The following is a 17,810-nucleotide window of genomic DNA, read 5'->3' as shown; positions in this document are numbered from 1 at the left end:
TAAGAAATCAACGTCGATATTCACGCTGTGCCAACACCATCGACCGATTATGGGTCAAAAAAATGGGCACAATTATTTCACGCACTTGCGGAGTAAAACGCTCCGTTGCTTGCCTGTTTGTATGTTGCAGCTGTCTAAGCCCCGTACAACGCCACCTGCAAAAACTATAACATCCTCGGATAGGGTGATAAATTTTTTATGGATTTTCATATAAATTCAACTGGATTGTAACAGCTTGAAACTTGCATTTGAAAAACTAAAATAAGTAACCATTTAAAGAATTTTAACAGCCTTGTTGGGATTTGAGAATAAAAAAGAACCTACAAAAGGACGAATGTGGGTTCACATCACGCATTCGACATAAAATAGAGGGTAGTTCATTTAGCATTTGGAATTTAATTCTTCCATAAGGAAAATATCTCAAAATCTCTGTTCCGCAGATTTGTATACTCAAACAGACAAATGCAGCAATTTTTTTAAATCGTTTTTTTATTACACACTATATATTCCGTACTCTTTGCATCATTCACAATTTTTTTTTTTGACACTCCTGACTGACCATCATTACTGTATTTAGAGTAGCCAATTCGGTTAACCCTTTTTTTCAGCATCTTTCTTTTCATGTAACATTTACCTTTGTGGCTGTCCCACAAAATATACCCTAATGAAATCAAATCGCTGGTTATAGGCGGCCAAGTGACATCAATCTCTTGGCTGATTGTTCGATTTTCCCGTACAGTGCATCAAGAAAGGAATATATATGACGTAGTGCTGTCCTGTAAAAACCAAATGCCCTTCCTGTCATCCTCTTTAATTTAAGGAAACAAAACATGGGTTAACATATACTGTAACGCTTGCCCTTGACTGTAATGTAAGTTTCTTGGTTATTTTCGAAAAAAAAATCCGTACCTAACAGTCACTTGTTGTAAATTAAAGAATTAGCTATGAGTGAGCTTTAGTTTTTGCAGTGGTTCAGTGGTCTCTAGACAGCAACTATTTCACATAAAGAGAAGAAATGTACATCTAAATTTGGTTGGCAAGTGTCATCGAATGAGGGTGTAATAAAGCAATATCTAAAAGTACAACAAAATTTTTTTAGCATTTCATATTATTTTATAGCCCGTCACATGAATAATTTTAAATTTTATTAATAAGTTCCGTTATACTTTCAATATTATAAAATAGGCTAAAAGCTATGAGAAATACGAACAGAATTCTATTTTCCGTATTTAAATTACTACGCCCAGCCCTGCGGTGTAGTTTTTGCCGCGCTACTGTTTTTTTTTTTCAATGAAACTGAGTTGGTCAAGCTGAACAATTTTGCACATAAATTTAATACTTTTGATATTTATATTTATTTTTTTTTCGAATGTTTTAAAAAAAATGTACTGATACAGCAATGTTAATTACAATTTTTGTCGTTCCCTGTAGTTAAAGCAAATCTCGTAGATATTTCATGCTACCTGTTGCCAAACACTTTTCCACTAAATAAGCGCTTTTAAGAATTCAACTTGTGAAAGAGAAAATATCCCTTTTTATCTGCAAAAATGGCAGAGAGCTTGACGAAACAACCCCTCGATGTATTTATATATCGTAAGCAATAATGTCACCTTCACTGGTGGGTTCTTGATAAGAGGAGAAATTGTTCACCAAACATTTACTGAGGGCTTCTGAAAGAAAATTATGAGTTGGTAGGATGGTTGTAACTTGAAGTGTTACACAGGATACAGCTGACGCATGGAATCGTTATTTCGTTACACTTCTCATGGACAATGTAGTTCAATTAGTCATTTTAACTCTTTTATAAATTTATTAATATCCTCTTTTGTGGCTCCTATAAGATCATTAACTCTTCATTAACAACTTCAAAAACATCATATACATATTTACGTCTTCGCAGTATGTATTATTTGCGACATCTTCTGTGTAATTTGATTTTTGCAGCCTGATTTCCTAGCGGCTAACTTCGCCACAATTTACACAAACTGAGATAAAGAATTTTATAAACACTTTTCTTTTGTGCAATGCTTTTGTTTTTGTGCTTTGTTTTTGAATAACTTTTTTACTAAATAAAAAAAAATGATTTTTACTGATGGAAATCTTTACATAATACCTAATACGCTACCATTTACAAAAATTATAAATCAACGGATAGGTGTATTAATTATAATGGAAATCTTGATAGTAGAGTGAAATAATTATTTAACAGAAACTACAAAAAATAAAAGTGACTGTTTTTTTGCATTATAGCCTTCTAAAATTCACCCTAAGCTACTTTTTATACCAAATGTTAAAAAGCTCAATAGAGCAAATTTGCTGAATATCTATAACCAACATTTGGTTTAAATAACATATTTCGTCATTAGCTATCGATATATGCTTAACGATATATCCTGAACGTAATTTTCTTAGCATTTCACGTATCGTAATTGTAAATTTTTATTCATAAACCATAGCATTTACCATAATTTCTCAAGCTTCGCTGTAGGATAAACTTTAATCTTAATAATGCTTTTACGTTCTTAGTTATCAGATAATTTTGTGTATCTTTTAAGATATAATTAATTATAAGCTCTAAATAGGTGGATAATAACTGACTGTTGACGGTGTAGAGTGAGAGAAGTAAGGTGTAATGCAAGGCACTGTTAAGAACGACCCCCTTGTTAATCTAGATATAAAAATTTTGTAAACATTCTCTGGTAAATATTTATTTTAAGCTACAGAGAAAAAAAATACTGTTAACCTATTACAGACTTCCAGAAACAAGTACTGTTAATGATGAGTGATTTTAAAGTACTGGAAACAATAACACACTTTTAACTTAGTAAAAATATTTTGAGAGAACAGCAGAGAATGTTAATGAGCATTTGGGAGAATAACGGACTCTTAACCTAGTAACGATATTATGAAAATTGTCAAAATTCTGCTTATCGCATTTTTGAATTAAGCGAATATTAAAAAAACTAAGAAATACAAAGTTATAAATGAATTTACGAAAAATTCAGAAAAATAAAAAATATATATTACATAGATAAACATTGATGTAAAACTTCCCAAATATTCCTCAAATTACTATCTTAAGAAATAACAAAAATTATTTTCCTAACAGAATATCAAAGCTTTGCCTTTGCAACGCCTGTGCACATATTTTTACCTAAATATTTGTTGTTCGCTGTAGAAAATTATACTCAGAAACTCAACTATAATGACACAAGAGAACAATAACACATTCGCGGACAGTAAAGACTTTAATGTGAGTTCAAAAGCAAGCAGGAGATTTTTTGTTGTCAATTATTTGTGACATCCAAAATCTAACATAACATGCTTCGTAATTAAGCGAGTAATTTCAATATTTATAACTCCTGTTATATAAAATTAGTATAAGAAAATCCATCACGGAGCACGTCACATTTTTCAAGTAGGATGAAGTGAGTGATTTAATATTCATTCATAAAATACATGGGAAATAAAAGTTTTAAGCCTAATTGTAAAAATTTTGGAAAATATGTATAAAAAATTAAACATACTGGTTTATATAAAGTCAAATATAACTATTTACATATGAAATAGATAGAAAACTTTCACGGTATCAGATATTTATTTTTGCGAAATCCAAAATGATTCTAAAAACTAGCGCGTGGTAAAAAAAATTTAAATCGATAGTATTCATGGAATTTTGTATAATATTGCAGATTTATATGACGACATTCACATCCATGGAAGTGTTAAACGTGACTGAACTCAAAGTACTCGCAATCCACTTTGCGAATACATACCAGAGATTTGGAGCATGCAATTACACTTCATTAACATTTTCTGCAATTACTTCACCATATAATATTTTCTGTTAAATAACATTCTCACTTTCCTCAAATTTCAACACAAATTAAGTCAAGAACGAAAACAAACGGTTATGAATTAACAGAGGTCCCTCTCTGCTGGTAATTACTAATTGTTCTCACACTAATTGAAAACTGCTAACACTTGAGTGTTGTTTTGTCTTCAACAGCATTTACCTTTAACAACCCCATATACATATGTACATGCATGTTCATATGTACTCGTCCATTTCCATGTCCTACAAATTAGTCGGCCCGTTGGTGCTCGTTAGAACAGCATTCACATCTACTTGCAAGTATTCACTTTTACAAGTAAAGCCATATGATAAAAAATAATTATGTTTATTTACACACGTATTTACATATTATGTAGCTCTTATATGTAGCTTTGCGGAACGCTAACAGGCAAGTGCCGGAAATGCTCGACAACAACATAAGTGGTGTTTACACAAAACGGAAATAACTTGGAGCCACTGAGTGGTGTACTCGCATTCAGTTTTTCGACCGCTCATTCATTCGGTTGTTCGTTTCGTCCATTGTTTTGTTTGCTCATCGGCGCTCTTTGGCAGGCAGGTTGGTTAGTTAGTCGGTTGATTGGTTAGTACGTTGTTGCGTCGTCGTTTTTATCGTTGAGTGGCACTTTTTCACTGTTACAAGCAGCTTCTGAAGTACTACATTTAGTTATGCTTCATTGTCATTGTTTAGCTGTTGCGCTGAAGGAAGTGAGCAATGTGCTACAGGTTGTTGTGGTTAAGAATGGGTTAACTGTAGTAGATAGAGACTTGAAAGAACTTTTCTATACATAATTTACATGCTTCAAAAGTAAGAACTGAGTTAGGTAGAAATTTCGCAGCTTCAGGTGGAAAGGTTGATTGGTGTTTGTATGGAAAATGGTATTTATATATGCATCAACTTATGTCTGTTGGATTTTAAAACGTTTTCTCACATGCTGTAAGTGAAAATAAAGTATGTAGAGCTATACTTTTTCAAGTGGGTTACTAATTACAATTTAAATTTTAAAACATATGCAAGTGGTCGAAATTTAAATTTTTCCTGTTTTTTTTTGTATTTGTTTTCTTCTAACTTTTCAGCTACAGCAAAAGCTTACCGGGTGAATAAAAAGTTAGAAATATAACATTGCCAATTATTTATCGAGAGAGCATAGTATCGCTTTCTGTACGGTAATAAGCAGTTGCGATATAAGAAAACTTCTGGAATGAGAACAGAAATCCTGCCACAAGGTTCGAAATATGTAGTTATTTGAGCAATATTAAAACAATTTTTTTGACAAACTTTGGAATGCCTTTAAAACACAATAACAAGTTTTCCCTTGCACAATTTCCAAACTCGTACCTGTGTCTACCGGTAACTGGACGTTCAGCACACACGAGGAAAAGCTAGGGTTACCATTTAACCCCCGTTTCAGCAGCTGTGAGGATCTTTCAGAGAAGGAGACTCCAGAGCACTTTCTCTGTAAATGTTCTGGCTTGGCAGCTAGATGACTAAGGTCACTGGGCGCTCCTTTCTTCGACAGCCTGAGGCAGTACGCCAACCTAAGTCCAATCAATCTCCTTAATTATACAATTATACTAAACAGCTCTAGCTGGCTGTAGATATCTGCCTGTTGGAGGTCTCATAATGGTGTCAAAACGGCGCTTCAGTGCTACTTGAGTAGTGCCAGACTGGCACTTCAACTATTTCACCTACCTACCTACCTACTGCTCAAACAAAATACTTTTTTAATAATTTGTTAACATTTAATATATACACGAGGCTATACGTTTATGTTAGTAACCAATACAGCGTACACTTCTACGGCGATTGCCTTATCAAATTGTGAAGCATTAAACTTTAAACTTATTAATTTAAATGTGTAGGCCCTATTAATATTAGAAATTTTTTTGCTTAAATGTAGGACAGTTAATCTCACAAAAATTACTAAATACATTGCCATAGACTTCCGCGCTCAAAGCGACCATGACGTTTAATGTAACATAGGTTACTCCTTATTTCGGAAAATGTTCGGTTCCAGTTGAATAGATGTAATATTAAGTAGACCTAGTAATATTGGGTTTGGGAATAAGTTCATAACGTTTTTATATATTTTATATTTTACAACGATTTGTTTGCTGTTGGCAAAGGATAAGTACCTATTCATTTGATGGCACTCTTTCTGCTCTACAAAACTTAGTCAATAGCATTTTTGAATTATTTCATTTTTTATTAGTTGAGAAATGCTGGAAAAGAATTCAGCGGTCTACATTGCCCAGCTGCACTGCGTGAATGAGGCTATCAGAATGAAAAGATCTGACCGATATGGTCAAACCATACTCCTTCACGACAACGCCAGGCCCCACGTTGCACAAGTCGTCAAAGCAGAACTCCAAGAGCTCGAATGGGAGGTCCTTCAGCATCCGCTGTATTCTTCAGAAGTTGCACCAACCGATTACCATCTATTCCGTTCCCTTCCAAACCATATGAAAGACGTTACCTTCGATAAGAAAGAGGACCTTAAGAACTGGTTCAACACCTTCTTCGACACCAGACCAGGTATATTTTTTTATTGAAAGTTTTGTTTTATTCATATTTTGGAAATAATGCTTTGCAGTACGAATAAATTTGATAAATCCAACGAAAACTGCTTCACAGGCATAATCAATCTTTGCACTAAAATTATTAAACTCACTAATTGAAATTGATATACATATGTATGTTTTACTCCTCGACCTTGCTAATCCCGTAGATGTGAGGTTTCTGAATTATTTGATATTGAATGTATAAGTATTTATATTCACGCTCACTTGTGTACAAGCGTATATACAAATACATACGTATATACCAAAAGAATGACTAGAGGGGTAGATTTATTTCGATCTGACCGTATGTCTGTCATCTAGCCGTGCGTACGATAGATTGAGCAAAAAATAATATATTTAAAAGAAATTGGTTTGTACAGGTCCGGCACTCGAAGTGTGACCAATTAAAAAGGCCATAAATTTGGTCTGGAAAATTTAAATTCAAAGTAAAAAATGTGTGAAAATAATACAAAATTAAGAATCAATTTACTTTTGCTCGATATCACCTCCTTTTGCCTTGGATATGGCTTTGAGATGGTCCCGAAACGAATCGCATGCAGCCCAAATGTGACATGCAGGTATTTTGGCCCACCTGCGGACAATGGCTTTTTTCAGCGCCTCGCTCTCCAAAATGGGTAAATGATCAAGCTCACGAACGAAATAATATAAAAAATAAAATAAAAATAAATAAAGGATTTCAACAAAACGGCGCTACGTGCCACACAATCTTGTGACTTTTTTCTTTGAGGCCACGTGAAATAGAAGGTCTACGTCAACAACCCAGGGTCAATTCAAGACCTTAAAGATGGAATTCATGAGGCTATCGAAGACATGAGGCAGCCACTTTGCAGTTCGGTTATGGGAAATCTCATGAAAAGGATATTGTACTGTAAGCGTGGTCGTGGTGGTCATTTTCCTAATGTTATTTTCCATTATTAACGGCATACCTTCCTCTTTATAATGAAATAAACATCATCATTTATATTAAAAAATATCATTTTTCTTTGAATATCAAAATAAAACCTCTTATTAAAAAACCCTATACAAAATTAAGAATCAATTTACTTTTGCTCGATATGACCACCGTTTGCTTTGACTATGGCTTTGAGATGGTCCAAGAACGAATCACAAGCTGTCCGAATGTGACTTGCAGGTATTTTAGCCCACTCGCGGACAATAGCTTTTTTCAGCGGCTCGAGACTGGCAGCACCCGCCACAGGTAATGGTTTGGGCCGCTGTAACCGCAGATAGGCGCTATCCAAGAGTTTTCATCGAGCCTGGCGTCAAGGCAAATGGGAAAGTATTCTGGAGGTTGCTTTGAAGCCATTGGTAGACAAATATTCTGGTGGCAGACCATTGACGTTTCAACAGAACTCGGCACCGTCTCACAAAGCTCGAGTGAGCCAATAATAGCTATAATCAACGTTCCGAACTTCAGTTCACCGCGAGTGGGCCAAAATACCTGCAAGTCACATTCGGGCAGCTTGCGATTCGTTTCTGGACCGTCTCAATGCCATAGTGGTAGGTTACACTTCGAGCGACGGACCTTGGAGCAGCTACTACTCATAGGATGAGATTGAGATTGAGTAGGAAGTGAAATTAAAATCCCTTACTTTTTTGATGAAATGAAGCCTGTATATCGTTCCAAGCTACGTTTAAGTTACTTGTCAAAACCCCACCAAAACACTTTGTAATATTTTTTGAGACGTACATAGCCGAATGGGTTGGTGCATGACTACCATTCGGAATTCAAAAACGTAGGTTCGAATATCCGTGAAATACCGAAATGAAGAAAAAGTTTTTCCTAATAGCGGGGACGACCGCTATCAGCAGGCAATAGCAAACCTCCAAATGTATTTCTGCCATAGGTCCTTCCATTTGTGGAACAACATCAAGACGCCCACCACAAATAGGAGGAGGAGCTCGGCCAAACACCTAAAACACCTACGCGTGTAAACAAAGTTTAATTTTTTGCGAAATAAATTTTCTCTTTTTTACGCCTTGTAAGTAATTAAATTTTACTTCCTTTTAGAATCTACTGGTAATAATTTTGTCAAAACTGGAAAGCTTTCGACCATCGCACCACTTAATAGTCCGCTTTATTTGAAGAATAAGTGTATGTGACTTTAAGGCGCCCCCCTCTTTTAGCGTTTCGCGATATAACCGTCATATTTTTTTATTTCATGTTGCTTTGTACTCTCAAAGATTAGTAATATCTCTCTCTATAAACTCTCTCTGGCTGATTAAATCTAAATGAAAAAACCTTTTGTTGATTATTTTAGAGTATTATATTATTGAGCTATTATTACTGATTTTATCACTAAGTATTCCTGCTCATGTTACATACTTTAGTGTTCACTGATATCCAAATTTTTCAGAATTTGAATTATTCTATGAGCAGTTACCGGGCAACTAGATGGATATTCTTGATGAAGCCACTGCCGCAGTTATTGAGGAAGGATTGGCGCTGTTCTTCCGTTTGATTTTTGAGACCAGTTTTCAAGGTCTCCACATGTTTTGCTGGATTTCCGGTATATAGAAATAGCGGCTGTACTAAATAATTTATAGGTACTCATGCGTTTGCCTGATGACGTTGATAAGCTCTTGTTTTAAGCAGAAGATTTCCTCACATAGATGCATTCAAATTTTGTATATCGACTAATCGATAAGAACTTTCAATAACTGATGTTTCAGTCAAAGCTTCATATTCTTGTGCTTGTTATCTGCATTTAAACTGAAATGGACCAGAATACGATTTTCCAACATGAATCGATGCGAGCGACACCTATCAGAGAGGCTTTTTTTGTAAGCATTTGTTTTCACTTTACTATGAGTTTAAGCCGAGTTGTACCATTATATAAATATTTCGACGCTAGCCCCACCTGGAGACTAATATGAACAGAGTAAAAAGTAGTCTATAATTCGGAAGTGCATAGGTTCGAATCTTCGTGCATGACAGCAGTAAAATGATGGGAAAAGTTTTTCTAATAGCGGTCGCCACTCGGCAGGCAATGGCAAACCACCGAGTGTATTTCTGTCATGAAGAAGGTCCTCATAAAAAACATTTGCCGTTCAGAGTCGGCTTAAAACTGCAGGCCCCTCCTTTTGTGGAACTACTACATCAAGACGTACACCACAAATACATAGGAGGAGCAGCTCGACCAAACACCTAACAGAAGTAGGTATTATCATTTATTTTATTTTTTAAAAATCGCGTTAAATTTTGTGGCGGAGATTGTAGTGCTCGAACAGATAGCCAATTTTTTTTTAAACTGGCAGTATAAGGCAAATTTTCAAGTAACGTTATCTCGAAAACTGGAGCCAGTCTTATAAAACGCCCGAGTTAAGTGCAGTCAACCAACAAAATCTTTGTCCAAATCTTAAACTCGCGAAGATTATATGGCAACGCTGTAAAAAAGGGATTTACATCAGTCCCTTAACTTTGACATCAAAGTTTTAATGTATTTAGTGTCTTAATATGTTTCTCTTTGTGAGTTGTAAATTGTTGGCAACGCTTTCATTCAAAGTTGTGCGCTCACAAAATATCTACTATCTAATAAGCTTGGACGAAAATAGAAAAAATAAAGTTTATTAAAAAATACAATATGAAAAAATAATACAAAATTCTTGGAAAAGGAGTTCTGCCATCGCATGCACACCGGTGAGCGCAGTTTAAAAAATCTGTTTCGATCTTTTTAACGTTTTATATTTACGTGGAAATGGAGATAATGGAGATAAGGCCTTACAGCCGGTATAATTTCCTCTTGGCGTCGTTGTCAAATATTCTCCGTTGTGAAAGTGTTCACATAATTTTCGAGACGTAGTCAAAAATACATAATCTAATAAAGATCTTTTATATCTTTAAATTCAACTTAAATATTTAAGAATGCTCCTCACCCACCATATCCTCAGATAAATGTTAAGGGATGGGGCGATTAGTCAGTTCGAATGCCTTAAGCACTTATAAGGACTTATAAGCACCTGGCACTCGTTCGCTTACGCGTTGCAAACATGTATTCTTATGTACATACAAATATGCATACTTGCATGTATGCCCTTACTTCAATATAGGAATTTGCCAACCTATAAGCTTTCTTATTGATGCACTTTCAAAAGTGGTCAGCAGATTTGTACGAATGCTAGCACTAGGAGTCACAGCTGGTCATCTCAAAGCGGTGGGAGCTCATACTAGGAGCTAGTAAATAGTCGGTCATTGTTCTGAGTGCACTAGTAAAGAACACAGCAGGGCGCTTGGCTAATGGAGGAACAGAAATCGCCAACTGCAGTTACCAGCAACTGGCATACCTTGGTGTCTGTTTTGAGTCGAATTGGTCATGTTAAGTGCAAAGCGAAAATGGTCACTTAATCATTTCGACAAACATTCAATTGTGCGGTCGCCATTGGTGTTGTAACCATTATAACTGCCCCAGGCGTAGCCACAGACACAAAATTGCAAAGATTCTCCGCTGCTTTCAAATTTTACACATTCAGCTACAGAAGAACAGCAACTATGCACTTCCGTTTGCGGACTTAGCACGGTGAGGGGAATAGGAGTGAGTTGTAGCTGGTTGTTCCTCAGCATCTAAGTGAACAACGGTCGTTGGTAGCATATAGAGATGATGGTGAAAAATTTTGAGTTTTCGCATTTCATCATCATTATCATCACATTCATGCACAACAACAATAAAAGGTGACTGCATTAAGACCGGTATACTTATTGTAAGTACGTACCAATATGTGTTTGGCGGTATACTCAGAATTGTAAATGCACACATGTGAATTACGGATGTACATTTTTCGATTTTTAGAATCCCTGGATTTTCGAGTAGTCATGCTCCAGCCCTTCGGCTACGGCGGCCGCTCGATTACCTTAACAAAAAATTTGCATGTGAAAGCAACAACAAAATTATTGAGTAAGATTCGCTGCTAGCGAATATGGTTTTACTTCATTTATTATATTATAACTCACCCTCTTACAAACACATGTAATTTATTTTATCCTCATTCGCTCCACTCGGGAGCGGAGGCTTTTCCATCGTCCACAGTTCAGGGCTGAGGTTTTTGCGCCGTCCCATCTGATATCGGCATCTGTTAGCTTGCGCAATATCGATCTTCGGCCGACCGCGACCTCTGTTCCCTTGCGGGTTCCAATTCAGTGCCAGTTTCGTGAGGCTATCTAATGGTTTTCTAAGCGTGTGACCTATCCATCGCCACTTTCTGTCGTTGCTGATGGTGGTCGGCCAGATTGTAACCTCTTTGTGATGGTGTTCAAGACCAGCCATGTTTCACTTTCATACAACAATACTGGCTTTACACATAAGCTGAATATTCGCAGTTTAGTGCCCCTGGATATTTTTGCGAACTCGCCCATACTGTATGCATTTGCCCGAACGGCGACCTTACTTTGTTTAGCCTGCAGTTGACATCTTCAACTGCTCCGCAGTCTGTCGTGAAGTAGCACAAGCTCTCGACAAATTCCATTAGATACCCGTCAACCATTATAGGTCTTGCTTTATTGTGGCTGACTCTCATAGCCAGTCCGCCTGTGAAAACTACCTGGTGTCTGGTAAAACTCCATACGATGCCCATTTTGTACAGGGTTAATTTGATCATAACGTCGTCTATGGCGTCAATGGTGAAGAGAAATGTTGCTGCTGTTGCGGTTGTGGAGCACTGGCTGTTCGGAGTTCTCGTAAAGTAAAAACATGTCATTTAAGGCAGCTCTCTTCCAGCGTTCCCAATATATGTTCATTTATATCAGTTGCTTCATTCGCCGCTTGCTAACGCTCAGCGAAAATAAGAGGCCTTATAGTTAGCCTGCTTCGGTTTTCAATCCACCTTTCTGCAATGTCTTAAGTCATATTTGACGGACAGACGATGATGGTAAAAACTGATGGAATATTATCAAACCACTTTGTTGCTACTTCAAGTGTCCCCCATGGGAGCATCTCAGGGCCAATTCTTTTTGCCCTTTTTATCAGTGATATAAGTGAATTTATTTTCTTTTCGAATTTATTCTCTTCGTTTATGATTTGAAAATTGTCTCATCTGTTAAAGACTCAGTGGGTACTCAGAAGGTTCAAGTCGACTTGAACAATCTTCATCACTGATATGTGAAGTCGCCTCTGTCTTTGAATATTAAAAAATAGTTTCATTTAACATTTTCAAGGCGTCAATACATTTTTAACATATCCTACACCATTTCTAATAATGTACTACTAAATTTAACAGAGTTTGGGGGTCTCGGAGTTTTATTCGATACGAAATTTTCACATTAATTTTCTTCTTTCAAAATCGTATTCTGTTCTGGGCTTCATTCGTCGCAATGCATCTGAATTTGCTGATTAGTACACCTACCCTGTGATCAGAAAGTACCGGCTTACTGTTTTCTTCGATTGCCAAGACATAGTGCACCATGAGTGCCTTCTATAGAGCCAAACAGTCAATAAAGAATACTATTTATCCGTTTTGAAGCGTTTGAGAGATGCTGTATGTCGCAAACGGCTGGATATGTGGGCAAACAATTATTGGATTTCGCATGATGATAACACGCCATCGTACCGAGCCCAAATTGTGCTGGATTATTTGACCAAGCACCAAGTAAATAAAGGATGATTTTTTAAGAGCTATAGGAAAGTTTTTCAAAAAAACACACGTAAAATTAAGAAAAATTCGTGAAATTTATATTTAAATCGATAGTACAGTCCATATAATTTAATGTTTGAAGATTATTTCATGCAAATGTTGACCGCGACTGCGCTTCAAATGGTCCATCCGCTTAGTCCATTTTTGGCATACTGTTTCCAATGTTTCCGCCGGTATCTCACATATAAATGCTTTAATGTTGTCTTCCAATGCATTAATGGAAGCAGGCTTGTCTGAATAGACATGAGCTTTAACATAGCCCCACAAAAAATAATCTAAAGGTGTTATATCACACGATCTGGGTGGCCAATTGACAGGTCCCGAACTTGAAATAAAATGCTCACCGAACTCCCCTCTCAACAACTCCATTGTTACGCATGCTGTGTGGCATGTGGCACCGTCTTGCTGAAACCACATGTCATGCAAGTCAAGCTCTTGCATTTAGGGCAAAAAAAAGTTGGATATCATTTCACGGTAGCGCTCACCATTCACAGTTACGTTACGATTCGCAGCATCTTTGAAGAAGTAGGGTCCAATGATACCTCCGGCCCATAAACCGCACCAGACAGTAACCTTAACAGAACACGCATTTTTATAATAAAATTCAATGATTTGCAAGCGTTGTTCGTTTGTAAGTCAATTCATGCTTAAATTATATACCAAACTGAAGATGTTTGACAGTGAAAGAAAACACGAAACATGCGTCAGCTGTTTAAACCAACTGTTATAGCTGAACCAACTTTATAATAGCTAAAAAATCACCCGTTACCATCGTGCAAGCACCGTATTTACCTTATATGGTGCCGTGTAACTTCTTTTAATTTCCCAAGTTGAAGTTAGCACTTCGTGGAAGGAGATTTCAGTCGATAGAGGAGATCAAAGAGAATGCGACGAAGGAGCTGAAGGCCATCTCTTCGGCCTACCAGGAGTGCATGGAGGACTCGGTTAAGCACATGCGTATTGCTTCACACGGGTCACATTTTGAAGAAGATAAAATAAATTTGCCTGAAATTTAACTCTGTCTTGTTTTATTTAAAAATTCCCTCTTGTTCGCTCTCACTTAGAGTACGCTGTTATCATTTCGAGAATTTCGATAAATAGCGCGTGTTGAAGAAATATTTCTTAAGCAAACACTACGCTCCCCACGATTTGGGGTTGCTGTTCCATCCTTTAATTCTCGGCTAAAGCTAATTAATATCGAATATCTAGAAAAGAGAAGAAGGGGGCAGACCTTTCACTTCCGTTCAATTCAAGTGTTGTTAATGGCATTGTTGACTATCCCGTTCTACTTTAGCTGATAAGTTTTAATGCTCCACAAAGAAGTCTTTACAATGTTTTCATTTTTTATGGGGGAAAACTTTAAGACTAAATTTTATCCAACTCTAGCTTACTTTCATTCCCTTTATCTAAATTTAATTTTGCAAAAATTTTAATTTCTAATATTTTAGCTTCCAAATTTGGTATGTTTTTAATTACACTTTTGGCTAGTCTGTACGGTTATTTCTACTGTAGATTATTATATAAAGAAATAAATAAATAAACAGCACAAATATGATCATATGGTTCGCTAACATTTCTGAAATAAAGCATTCCTAAAACGCTAATGGTATTTTGTAACTATTTTCGTACTTGTGAAAGAAAATGGAATGCACTTTGACCAGTTGACGGGTATCCACAGTACAGTCAAATACAAATTTCTCTATGCCACGATGTAATAAAAATGATAAAACTATAAAACAAACTAATAAACCAAAAAAACGCGAAAAGCGAATTTGAAATTTTTACTGAAACTACTCAAAAATATAAATATATTTTATATCCATCAGATGGGGTTAAAGGATAAGGCTATGATTTTTCTTCTTCTTCTTAATTGGCGCTATAACCGCTTACGCGATTTTGGCCGAGTTTAACAAAGCGCGCCAGTCGTTTCTTTCTCGTGCTAACCGGCGCCAGTTGGACACACCAAGTGAAGCCAAGTCCTTCTCCACCTGATCTTTCCAACGCAGTGGAGGCCGCCCTCTTCCTCTGCTACCACCAGCTGGTACCGCATCGAATACTTTCAAAGCCGGAGCGTTTGTATCCATTCGGACGACATGACCCAGCCAACGTAGCCGCTGGATCTTTATTCGCTGCGCTATGTCTATGTCGTCGTAAAGCTCATACAGCTCATCGTTCCATCGTCTGCGATATTCGCCGTTGCCAACGTGCAAAGGTCCAAAAATCTTACGCAGAATCTTTCTCTCGAACACTCCAAGCGTCGCTTCATCGGATGTTGTCATCGTCCAAGCTTCTGCGCCATACGTTAGGACGGGCATGATGAGAGTCTTGTAGAGTGTTAGTTTTGTTCGTCGAGAGAGGACTTTACTACTCAGTTGCCTACTTAGTCCAAAGTAGCACTTGTTGGCAAGAGAGATTCTACGTTGGATTTCAAGGCTGACATTGTTATCGGTGTTAATGCTGGTTCCTAAATAGACGAAGTCTTTTACAACCTCAAAATATAACTGTCTACAGTGACGTGGGTGCCGATACGCGAGTGCGCCGACTGTTTGTTTGAAGACAGGAGGTACTTCGTTTTGTCCTCGTTCACCACCAAACCCATTCGCTTTGCCTCTTTATCCAGCTTGGAGAAGGCAGAACTAACAGCGCGGTTGTTAAGGCCAATGATGTCAATATCATCGGCATACGCCAGCAATTGTACGCTCTTATAAAAAATTGTGCCTGAGCGATTAAGTTCTGCGGCTCGTACGATGCTCTCCAACATCAGGTTAAAGAAGTCACACGACAGCGAGTCACCCTGTCTGAAACCTCGTTTGGTATCAAACGGCTCGGAGAGGTCCTTCCCAATTCTGACGGTGCTACTGGTGTTGAGCAACGTCATCTTACATAGCCGTATTAGTTTTGTGGGGATACCAAATTCAGACATCGCGGCATACATGTAACTCCTTTCCGTACTGTCGAATGCAGCTTTGAAATCGACGAAAAGGTGGTGTGTGTCGATTCTCCTTTCATGGGTCTTTTCCAAGATTTGGCGTATTGAAAATATTTGGTCGATGGTAGACTTTCCAGGTCTGAAGCCACACTGATAAGGTCCAATCAGTTGGTTGACGGTGGGCTTCAGCCTTTCACACAATACGCTCGCTAGAACCTTATAGGCGATATTTAGAAGACTAATCCCGCGGTAATTGGCACAAATTGCAGGATCGCCCTTCTTATGGATTGGGCAGAGCACACTTAAATTCCAATCGGCAGGCATGCTTTCATCCGACCATATTTTGCATAGAAGCTGATGCATGCACCTTACCAGCTCCTCGCCGCCATGTTTGAATAGCTCAGCCGGTAGTCCGTCGGCGCCCGCGGCTTTGTTGTTTTTTAGCCGCATTATCGCTATTCTCACCTCGTCATGATCGGGTAGCGGAACGACAATTCCGTCGTCAACGATTGGGGTATCGGGATCTTCACTTTCTCGGTGACATGCGCAGCTGTCACTGTTCAATAGGTTCGAGAAGTGTTCCCTCCATAATTTAAGATTGCTCTGTACGTCAGTCACCAGTTCGCCGTCTTTGTTCTTACAGGAAAACGCCCCGGTCTTGAAACCTTCTGTAAGCCGCCGAACTTTCTGGTAGAATTTTCGGGCGTTGTTCCTGTTGGCCAGCATCTCAAGCTCTTCGCACTCACGTATTTCGGCCTCTCGTTTCTTATTTCGGATAATACGTCTCTCTTCCTTTTTCAGCTCTCTGTAGCGATCCCACATCGCTCGCGTTGCGCCCGATCGCAGCGTGGCTCTATAGGCGGCATCGTTTCTTTCTGCGGCAGCATGACATTCCTCGTCGTACCAATTGTTTTTTCGGGCTCGCCGGAATCCGATTTCTTCTTCGGCGGCGGTACGTAGAGAACGAGAAATGTTGCTCCATTGTTCGTGGATGCCGGTTTGTTGGGCAGTGCTCTCCGAGAGCAGGAGTGAGAGTCGAGTGGCGAATCTTCTGGCTGTCTGTTGTGATTGCAGCTTTTCGATGTCGAACATTCTTTGCGTAGGTAGATGCACGTTTTTTGCTGCACAGAGGCGGGTGCGCAGTTTGGCTGCAACAAGGTAGTGATCCGAGTCAATGTTGGGTCCTCGGATCGTACGTACATCTAATACACTAGAAGCGTGTCTTCCATCTATCACAACATGATCGATCTGGTTTCGTGTTTTTCGATCAGGAGACAGCCAGGTGGCTTGGTGAATCTTCTTATGCTGGAATCTGGTGCTGCAGACTACCATGTTTCGGGCCCCGGCGAAGTCGATCAGCCTCTGTCCGTTACCGGATGTTTCGTTGTGCAGGCTGAATTTTCCGACTGTGGGACCAAAAATTCCCTCCTTGCCCACCCTGGCGTTGAAGTCGCCAAGCACGATTTTTATGTCGTGGCGGGGGCAGCGCTCATAGGAACGTTCCAGGCGCTCATAGAAAGAATCTTTGGTCGCATCGTCCTTCTCTTCCGTCGGGGCGTGGGCGCAAATTAGCGATATGTTAAAAAAAACGTGCTTTGATGCGGATTGTTGCGAGACGCTCGTCCACCGGAGTGAACGACAGTACTTGGCGACGAAGTCTCTCTCCCACAACAAATCCGACACCGAATTTGCGCTCCTTTACATGGCAGCTGTAGTAGACGTCGCAAGGTCCTATGGTTTTCTTTCCTTGCCCCGTCCATCGCATCTCTTGGATGGCAGTGATGTCAGCCTTTACTCTCACGAGGACATCAACCAGCCGGG

This window comes from Anastrepha obliqua, chromosome 1 (assembly GCF_027943255.1).
Source record: "Anastrepha obliqua isolate idAnaObli1 chromosome 1, idAnaObli1_1.0, whole genome shotgun sequence".
NCBI lineage: Eukaryota > Metazoa > Arthropoda > Insecta > Diptera > Tephritidae > Anastrepha > Anastrepha obliqua.
Note: the sequence above shows the minus strand (reverse complement) of the source record.